Genomic DNA, 10,262 nt, shown 5'->3' with positions numbered 1-10,262 from the left:
CCGTTCTCTGACTGTTGATATTTGCCAGCCAGCATGTACTGTATCATTGGACCAGATTCCTACGTACAGTGAGTCCAATATGTATTTGATCCCTTGCTGATTTTGTTGGTTTGCCTACTAACAAAGACATGATCAGTCAATAAATGTTATGATAATATGTATTCTAATATGGAGTGACAGAATATCAAAAAGAAAATCCAGAAATTAACTTAAGAGAATATATATTAATTTATTTCCATTTCATCAAGCAAAATAAGTATTTGATCCCCTGCCAACTGATAACAGTTCCGGGCCCACAGACCAGATGGGCACTTCCGATCAACTTGTCATCTGAATTAAAGACACCTATACATACCAACATGCATAAAAGACACATTGAATCAGCAGAATCAGTCCATAGTATGAGTGAATCAGTCACACTCTAACATCACCAGCATGGGAAAGACCAAAGAGCGGTCAAATGATATCAGGGACAAGATTTTAGACCTGAACAAAGATGAAATGGGCTACAAAGCCACAAGAAAGAGACTGGGTATGAATGACACAACTGTTGATGCATTTCTTCAAAAATGTGAGGAATACAAAATGACTATCCATCAGCCTGTCTGGGGTTCTATACAAGATTTGACCTTTTGTAGGGATTTGATAATCATGAGAACAGAAAGAAAGCACCCTAGACCTGTACGAGATGAACTAGGCAATGATATCAAAGCTACTGGGACCAAAATCATTGAAAACTACTGGTAGCACTTAATGCCACAGAGGTTTAAAATCCTGTAGTGCACACATGGTACCTCTACTTCAGAAGGAACCTGTGCAGTCCCACCTGAGGTTTGCCAACGGACATCAGACTGATTTAGGATATGATAAGGAGGTGCTGTAGTCAGATGAAACCAAAATCAAGCTGTTTGGCATCAACACAATTCAATGTGTTTTGAGAAAGAGAACTGCTGTCTATGATCCCAGGAACACCCTCCTCACCATCATGCATGAAAGTGGTATCATTATGGTTTGAGTGTGTTTGTCTGGCCAAGGCACAGGACAACTTCATATTGTCAACGAATGGGTGGAGGGAGACATGTAATGTGCAATCCTGAGTGCAAACGTCCTTCCCTTCACCACTACACTGAAGGTGGGCCATTTTTGGATCTCCCGACATGACAATAATACACAACATACAGTCAAAGCAACGAAGGAGTGGCTCAATAAGAAGCATATTAAAGCCGTGAAGTATCCTAAACAGTCTCCAAATATTAACCCTATAGTAATTCTATGGAGAGAACTGAACCTCCCATTTGACAAGCTACAGCCACAAACTATTAATGTTTTAGAGATAATCTGCAAAGAAAAATGGGCAAAAATCTTTTCTACTATATGCAAAAACATTGTCATCAACTAAAAGAAGCATCTGACCTCAGTGCTAGACAACTAGGGCTTTGCCACAAAGCACTTTATCTTCTTTAGCTAGAGGGGTCAAATACTTATTTGCCTAAATTAAATACAAATAAATTAAAATATATTATTTTAAATTGTTTTCTGGAATTTATTTGTGATATTCTGTCTCTCCATGTTGTAATACATATTATCATTACATTTATAGACTGATTATGTGTATATTATGTCTGTCTTTATTAGTGGGCAAACCGTCAAAATCTGCAAGGGCTCCAATACTTATTGGTCTCACTGTATATGCAAGGTGCTGGTTTGCTGCTTCGTTCATTTCCAATTCAATTGAATGACAGTAGTAGTAGTCAAGTCAAGTCAAGTGAACTTTATTGTCAAAAATCTATGGTTTGAAACAGAAAACCAAATCTCCAATTTGCAGTTAAACTAAACATAAAAATAAGACATTGACAATATTCACGCTCGCACGCACAATGTGCAGTAAACTAACACACTGTTAGCCTACATGAATCACACACACACACACACACACACACACACACACACACACACACACACACACACACACACACACACACACGCACAGAGTTTGATTAGTTTATTTGGGAGGACCAATAATTATTGAGAAAACAATACAGCGTCCCAAACAATATAAGATGCATTAATGTGTCTTTTACATAAATAGCAACATTTTAGTGGTCTACAACCTCTTCATACAAGTGGCATCTCCACACACAAACACTAACATACTGATTCAGACATGTACAATGTAGTGTTAGACCTATAGTAATCGTCATTGGTGAAGTACTGTACCGTATATGGGTGATTCTTAGAATCTGTGTACTTTTACTGTCTGAGACCATTTAAAATATAGGCTACATAAGTTTGGAATTATTTCACTTATTTTATCTTCAGCACATCCACCTCTGACAAAATTAAAACCATTCTATTTTGATATTTTCATCACTTTTCAACATCTTTTAGGCATCGAAACACTTGTCACATCCCTACACTTTTTGACTTAAACATTGAAAATGATGCTGGAAAATGTATTGTATATGAAAGAAAATTATGTAAATTAATAAAGTATCAGTTAAATAATAAAAATACATTATAGTCCTCAATTTGAGTTGACCAGCAATATCATTTTGTATCCAAAATACCACAAAGTGTCAGCATCATTTTATTTGAAAGAAAATTATGTAAATTAATAAAGTATCTGTTAAACAATAAGAATACATTACAGTCCTCAATTTGAGTTGGCCAGTGATGTCATTTTTTATCCAAAATGTAGCTGTCACACGGTATCAGCGTCGTTTCCACCAGAGCATCGAAATAGTCAATTTAAAGAAAATTGTGAGCCTTTCAATGCATGTTGTCTTTGGGAAAGTAGGCCTACATTAAAATGAAATCACGAATTGGATATGAAGAGAATTTTCAATTTCCCCAACAGTTATTGAAGAAAAGTCAGTTAAAATATGGCATTTTCAATAAATATATTAAATACGTGTAATTTCCGAACATGTTATATCATCGGGGATGTTCTTCAAAATATATAAATATTTAGTTTAATATGTGTGGTTTGTGTACATTAACCTTGTGTACATTAAAGTATCAATTAAAACATGATCACTCAATCAAATTTGCATTTTTTTCACAAAAATAAAGATAAAAATGTCTTTTCATTTTCACCACATTATGGTGTGTTGGAAATTTCTGCAATAAAATTGTTGCAATCAATTTGTCTACTATCTCATAGATGTTTGTCAATAGTGTTATTTTAAAAATGTTAATAAGACTGATGTTAAATCTTTCAAGAATAACAATGGGTAACTTTGTTTAGCATGTCTGTTTGCCCAACCATGTGGTCATTCCCACTTCACAATGTAATTTCCACCACAATGTCATTTCCATCACATCATTAAATTTTTGGGTTTAAAGACATTGTCACAGTGATGTAATATTGAGGTCTTCAAAATTCATACAGCTATGGGTTCAATTCAGTGGTCACATTTCGCTTGAACAACACATTGCTTGCAGTGTGCTGGAAATGACACATGTTGAACGAAACAGTTTTTTTTTAAAAAAAATCTAGGCATACACATTTTTTACATAATGTCTTTCTGTATAAAAAGGAGACAATCCGCACACTTCAGGTCTTCTTCTGTGCAAAGAAGCTTTGCTTGACTTGCAAGCTTTCGGTCCTTAGACTTTCATCAGGCCGGAAAGGACCGAAAGCTTGCAAGTCAAGTAAAGCTTTTTTGCACAAAAAAACTCCTGAAGTGTGCGGATTGTCTCCTTTTTATGAAGAAATTTCTACTGAATCCTGCACCTTCTAAACAGATGAGCAGTGGCCTATCACAACTTAAACATAATGTCTTTCTACATTTGATGGAGAATTAAGACATATACAAATATCTCCTCAAGCAGATATCTTATATTTGAAGTGGCTCTATGGCAATACTGTGGCAATAATCATAATTCTCTTGTTTCTTTGCAGTTTATTGGATTGCTTCTAGTTACGGTGGCCATTTTTGTTTTTTTTGTTTTTTTCATTTTTCGTGTGGTCAAAGCATGCTACATAAGTGGTTGCCCCTGTAGTTTGACCTACTGGCAGAACTTCTATCAAGAATCACTACATAATAAAGTGAAGAAATTCCTGAAAGACAGTCTGACCAAAGCAGCTGAAGAGACAGCAGAAAAGCGGTATTCTAAACACATTGAGACAATCAAAATGATGGAAGAGACAAAGCGAGGAGAAGAAAGAGATGACAGGGAGGTTGAGAATCCATTTTTGACAATCTCCTCAACTCCTTTTCACACACCCAAAGAGACTATCGGTCAGAACTTCAAGAAAGAAAAAGCTCAGATTGCTTCTAATGAACTCATCAATGAAATACGGAAGTGTATGGCAGAAGAAGCAGCAGCAGCTGTGCTTGAAGCTACAGAAGCGGCAGATGATGTTAGAGCAGCAGCAGAAGCAGTTCAACTAAGGTTAAAAGCAGCGGAAACAACAGTAACTGCAGTAGCAAAAGCACAAGACATAGCAAAAGCAATAGAAGAGATGGTAAAGAAAGGAATAGAAGTTGAAAAAGAAGCAGAAGTAACTGCTAGTGAAACGTTCTATGCGGCAGACTATGCAACAGATATGTTAAGGCTCGACGGAACTAGTGAAAATGATCTGGTAATGAAAACAAAAAAGGCAGCAGGATCAGTTACAAAAGCAAAACGGTCCGCTGTGGAAGTGACTTTAAAAGCAGCAGCGACTATAAAAGCAGTAGCAGAAGTAAAAAAAACTTTAGATGTAAACATAGAGGTGATGGATGTCAAAGAAGCGGCATCATTTGCTCAATTAATTGCATCGACAAGTAAAGCAGCCGCGAAAGCAGCAGCTACAGCTGCAAGAGCAGCAACATCAGCAGTGGAAAAAGCTCAAGCTGCACTAGTATCTGCGCGACCACCTCCATTAGCAACAACACAAGATCGACAACCTGCAGCATCACAATCAACACCTGCATCATCACCATCAACACCTGCATCATCACCATCAACACCTGCATCATCACCATCAACACCTGCATCATCACCATCAAAACCTGCATCATCACCATCAACGCCTGCAGCAACACAATCAACACCTGGAGCAACATCATCAACACCTGCAGCAACACAATCAACACCTGCAGCAACAACTGCAGCAAAATCTGCAACATCGGTAGCCAAATCTACAACAGTGGCCAGACCTACAGCAACACCCTCAACACTTGTATAACAACACCATCAACATTTGCAGCACCTGCAATACATTCATGTAAGACATCATTAGCCTGGTGCAATCTAAAGCGGTTTCTAAATTGGGTTGCTAGTCAGTTGGTGCTGATAAATGACCAGGACCTCCCCTTCAAACTTTCCTTAATGCAAGTTTGTGTGCAATGTGTGCTGTGTCACAATGATAACGGGAGTTCCCCAGGTCCTCTCTGTCTGTTTCTTTCCCCATCTATATCACATGTATATAGTTATTGAAGTATTCCTTTTGAAAATGAAAACATAATCATCAACTGTCAATATCATAATTGTTGTGTAACCAACTTCTGATTCTTAATGTTAACAGTACGATTTTCAGCAATTCAATATTAATCAATCTTTTAAACAGTTATAGCATACTGCACATTCATTGATATTAAAGCACATCATTCATTTTATTATTTTATTATTGTTATGATTGTTGTTTTTACTAATGTTTTAATGAAAATAAGAGAATACATGAATATTTGTAAATTTATCTTTCAATAGTTCTGCTACTTTTGAAAAATAGAAAAAGGACATTGGACATAAAATGGGACATGGTAGGCCTATCGATTGTATAAAATAATAATAACAATATAATTAAATTGCTAGATTTCTTCATGTTCGTCTTCCATACAGGGCTGGACTGGTGATCTGGCACACAGGGCGTTTTCCCGGTGGGCCGTCAATCCTCAAGTGTCAATGCTGGTTTTTTTCCTTTTCTTTTGTGCCGGCCCACAATTTGGAGTAGTTAGCCTGTTAGCCCATCTTCAGTATAGACCCTGAACTGAGTCAATTATTACAGCCTATGTGCGCTCCAATATGCAACCTTGCTTCCTCCACTTGTACTTGTGGACTCGTACCAGGAAGTAATATGATGATATCACAGACAACAGCATTATATTTCAATATCTTGCAAAAGCTCAATTGTAAAGTCTTTTCCTCATTTGCAATTGGGATGGTAAATAAAAAACAGTCTCCCAAAAGTTGTTGTGGCTAGGCTGACAGCTAGAAAACGTTATTGTTTTCTCCACGGAGGAGGGGCTAGGAGGCATGGCGAGGCCACAAGCACAAGTGGAGGAAACAAGGTTGCATTTGGAACGCACTACCCTGTGTATGTGTGAGGGACCTGACCAAGCCAAACATGCTCGGCCATTTAAAAAAAAAAAAAAAACTCCCAAAATAAATCTGAAGTGGAAATGGTATGGTTGTCTGTCTGTTTTATTTGCCTTGTACAACATAGTGTAGGGCCCTATGATTTCCGCGAAACGGAAAACACGGACGGAATCATGGAATGTAGACCAGACCCGTCTCTAGATTTGAGAGACGGGTGGCTAAGCCTAGGAAGAAAAAGATTTTTTTTTTCAATGCACCCGCTAAGGTTTTGTCTATGAATCAATTATTTTAAGAGCACCATACCGATTTTTTTTTTTTTAAATCACACATTTCAATGAACATTCCTTATAAACAGTAAGCTAAACAAAACATTTCAAAATGTTTCTACTGATTAATATTATATAAAGTTAAAATGATTAGATTACTATGCTGAGAGCACAATTTACACAAGGACTAAAAAGTGTACTGTCGCTGTTCCATGCCATCTGTCACAAAGGTGATTTGGCGCGTTGCATATTTCGTCAGGAAGACAAAGTTTCCCCAAACCCTACATGAATCCTCTTGCTGTCCTTATCTTTAGACCATATGGATTCATCCGGCTAATATGGTTGTTGCAATCAACATAGTAGCCTACGAGCGATTCTACGATTTCCCTACGCTTTTGGCAAAAGCAAAATGTCAATTATCAGTATTTTTTTTCCACTAAATGACCTAATGTTTACATAGTGTATATATTTAAGTTTCCAAACAAACAAATTGCCAAGCTTAATCTTAAATAATTTGATAAATACTCTAATGAAAGCGAACATTTGCTTAATTATTTTGTCAACAGTGTTATGGACAAATACTATGTCATTTCAAACATATATAAAAATACTACAGAGTTGAAACAATATATGTTTGAAAGTGCTTATGTCCCTTAGCAGTAATGTTGTCTTTAATCTGTGCAACTGATATAGAAAATGTGATTGTTGAGCTTCATAAGTAGGATTTTATGAGTCAGTGTGATACACACTGACACATTTTTCATCATAAATCCCTGTAACGTCTGATTTGAATATAGCCACCCTCCTTACACAAGACTTCCTTCTCCAGAGATAATCCCTAGTGTATATTCATAGGATTTTTCCAACACATAAGGGATCAATAGCACAAAAACACTTTCAAAACAGTCAACGGTGTAACTCAACTGTGTTACGGTCAACAGTGCAGAGGAACAAGTTGGCACTTTTTTAGGAGAAAAAAACAGAGCAGACAAACCCATCTCCCTAGAACACAAATTATTTTGTTTGTTTGTCTGTCAATATGGATATAAATTGACAAAAACATACTCCTCCTCAACTGTCATCAGTGTTGCCAGATTGGGCTGGTTCCCGCCCAATTGGGCTGCTTAGGATGGCCGTGTGATGCGGGTAAAAATGGCATCTATCAGAAAAACCTTCCCACTGCCATATAAATCAATAGAATTGGGCGGGTTTTTAGGGCGGATTTTGATCATTTTTTGCGCTGGAAATCATCAGCCTCATCTGGCAACCCTGACTGTCATACTTAATTGTAACACCATTGACGGTAACACCGTTGACATTTCAGCCATTTTTATGGTGTTGTGCTAACTGAGGACCTCAGAAGTTCCACCACAACACCTTAATCAATTCATGTATCTGTATGCTTTATCTGTGTTTTTCTACATGTGATTTCTAATTCAGATTCTTATGAATATGTTGATAACACTGTTGACAGGCAATTTTCCCGCTATGAGAACATGAAAAAGAATGGATTAAATTATGGAAGGATGGAGCTCAAAATTTACCAAAAAGTCTTCCCGTATCCTGCCAAAGAGGTTATGACATCACGTGATGTTATTCGTATGGCCGAAGACCAAACCATTACTGATTTATGGAGGAGGTTTCAGACCGTGACACGGTTAACACAGTTTTCGTGGACACACACAAAATGGCAAATTTCATGTATAATGGAAAGGACAGTGGTCTTTCTGACAGTTTTGTCATATTGTGATGATTACTGTGAATCAACATTTGCAATCGTCTTGGGCAAAACAAGTTTCTTTACATGCTAATATGAAGACTGAATCTGACATTTGGAAAACAGGACGGCATGAAAACGCCCAAAACCAGTATTAAATATTCATTCTTGCTGAGGGAAATAATGCTATGTCTACACTTTCTGTATTATATGAAAGATAAATGTTTTCTAATGTCCAAAACATCATTGGATGCAGTTAATAGTTAATGGAATTGCCAAATAAAATCCACGGACTTAAAAGTGTAGTCGAATTAGAGAATCACTCCTACACTGTGTTACAGTTTTTCTTGATTGCTTACACACAATCTTCAAAATCAGGTCTCAAATTCTCAAATCTCTACACACAAATCCCCAAAACTCACACACAATGGGTAAAACTCCTCACTACTCCTGAAAAATGCACTTCTTGTTGTAGTAAGGTGGACCGAATTATGATAATTAACCCAGAAATTAATTACTATTATATTTGCATGGAATTGCACGACTACGCCACTGGGGGAATTTCGCCACCCAGAAATATTGAATAGCAACCAAAGCACAACAGGTTCGTTTTAAAAGGCAGAGACAGAAGGCAGGGCAACAGTTGATTCTCTTATTTTTATTATTTCCAGTTCTTATAAAAATATATAATTAGTGTGTAAAAAGGGGTTCAGTAACCCAGACAGTTGGGATAGGACATACACAAACAGAACAGAAACAAATACAGTACAGCGACAAAATTCACACCATCACTGGTCTGTTATCCCCGATGACCACAGAATGCCCATACCCCCTGAGCCTCTAATTAAATATAAAGTACCGTAACCACCCCAATGCACAGCAAACAGGCTAGCTAGTTAAGGACACACAGATCAACCCACACCGTTGAGACTGCAACCAATTCACGCTATGGCACCAAGGGCACCTTGCACTACACGCCACTGCAACCAGGAAGCTCAGGGGAGATGGGTTATCCAGGGAATGGGAAACGACTGGGCACCAGTGTGGTCAATTACATAGAATCAGAAAAATAACAAACAAAACACAGTTAACCACAATACAGGACAGGGGGTAGGCTACACTCGTTCAGAGCGCATCAAAATCAAAACAAAACTCGTTAAACAGGCACGCAACCCCACTCACACAACCAGTTCCAACCACGTTACGCACACCCAAGCACTCGGCGTATCTTATCAGTTCAGTCTACCCAAACTAAACAGCAGCCCGCCGCGTCAAACAGCTACATCGACGAAGGGGTCAACACCTGCACACACAGAAAGTGACAGACAGAACACATGACTAAGACCATGCACGACACAGGTAGCAATCTGGAGAAATGATTGTTAGGCTACCTACCCCGACCGATGAGACACACACACTTCCAACCGCGGCAGGGGGGAAACCGCGACCACATTCAGTCCTTTACCTGGTAAGACACGCAGTAAGAAACGTAGGCCTACAAATGCATTTAATATAGACCAAAATCTAACATGGTGAAACACCAGGCTACATACCAGGGCACTCAGCGCGAGTGGATCAAGCCAGCAATCCAGCTGGAGACTTCGTCAGTCTTAGCTCTTAAAGCCACGAGAAACCACTCGGGCAGTACTCGATACTCCACATGAACAACATAATTTCAGTGAAGCTCGAACTCCCGATTGAACATGGAAACACAGGCGAACCTGCCACAAACATGCCGGCGCCTTTGCAGTGGCTTGGGCCCTCTTTTTAAAGAGTCTTCCATACAGGCAATTGGTGCGTAAACATCACACGAGCAGACCGCTACCGTGCGTTAAAGGCGCACAAACACACATCCAATATGCTACATTGTCTCAAAACAATGTACTCTCTTCTAAGAAGGCAATTCTGTTCTCAAATAACACTCATATGAACCCTTGAACACTAATGGTCATATGGTAAGGCCTATACTCAGC

General features: G+C 38.3%; 1 long non-coding RNA gene across 1 annotated transcript; it reads right to left on the bottom strand.

The window, feature by feature from the left end:
• Nucleotides 1-8,927: 8,927 nt before the first annotated feature.
• Nucleotides 8,928-10,036, bottom strand: LOC134460626 (uncharacterized). Its single transcript, XR_010037123.1, has 3 exons — nt 9,843-10,036; nt 9,685-9,754; nt 8,928-9,592 (listed from the first exon to the last, which is right to left on the bottom strand). It is a non-coding gene; the product is annotated as an uncharacterized LOC134460626 (long non-coding RNA).
• Nucleotides 10,037-10,262: the final 226 nt, after the last annotated feature.

Source organism: Engraulis encrasicolus, chromosome 13 (assembly GCF_034702125.1).
Source record: "Engraulis encrasicolus isolate BLACKSEA-1 chromosome 13, IST_EnEncr_1.0, whole genome shotgun sequence".
NCBI lineage: Eukaryota > Metazoa > Chordata > Actinopteri > Clupeiformes > Engraulidae > Engraulis > Engraulis encrasicolus.
This window is presented reverse-complemented; position numbering and strand designations above follow the sequence as displayed.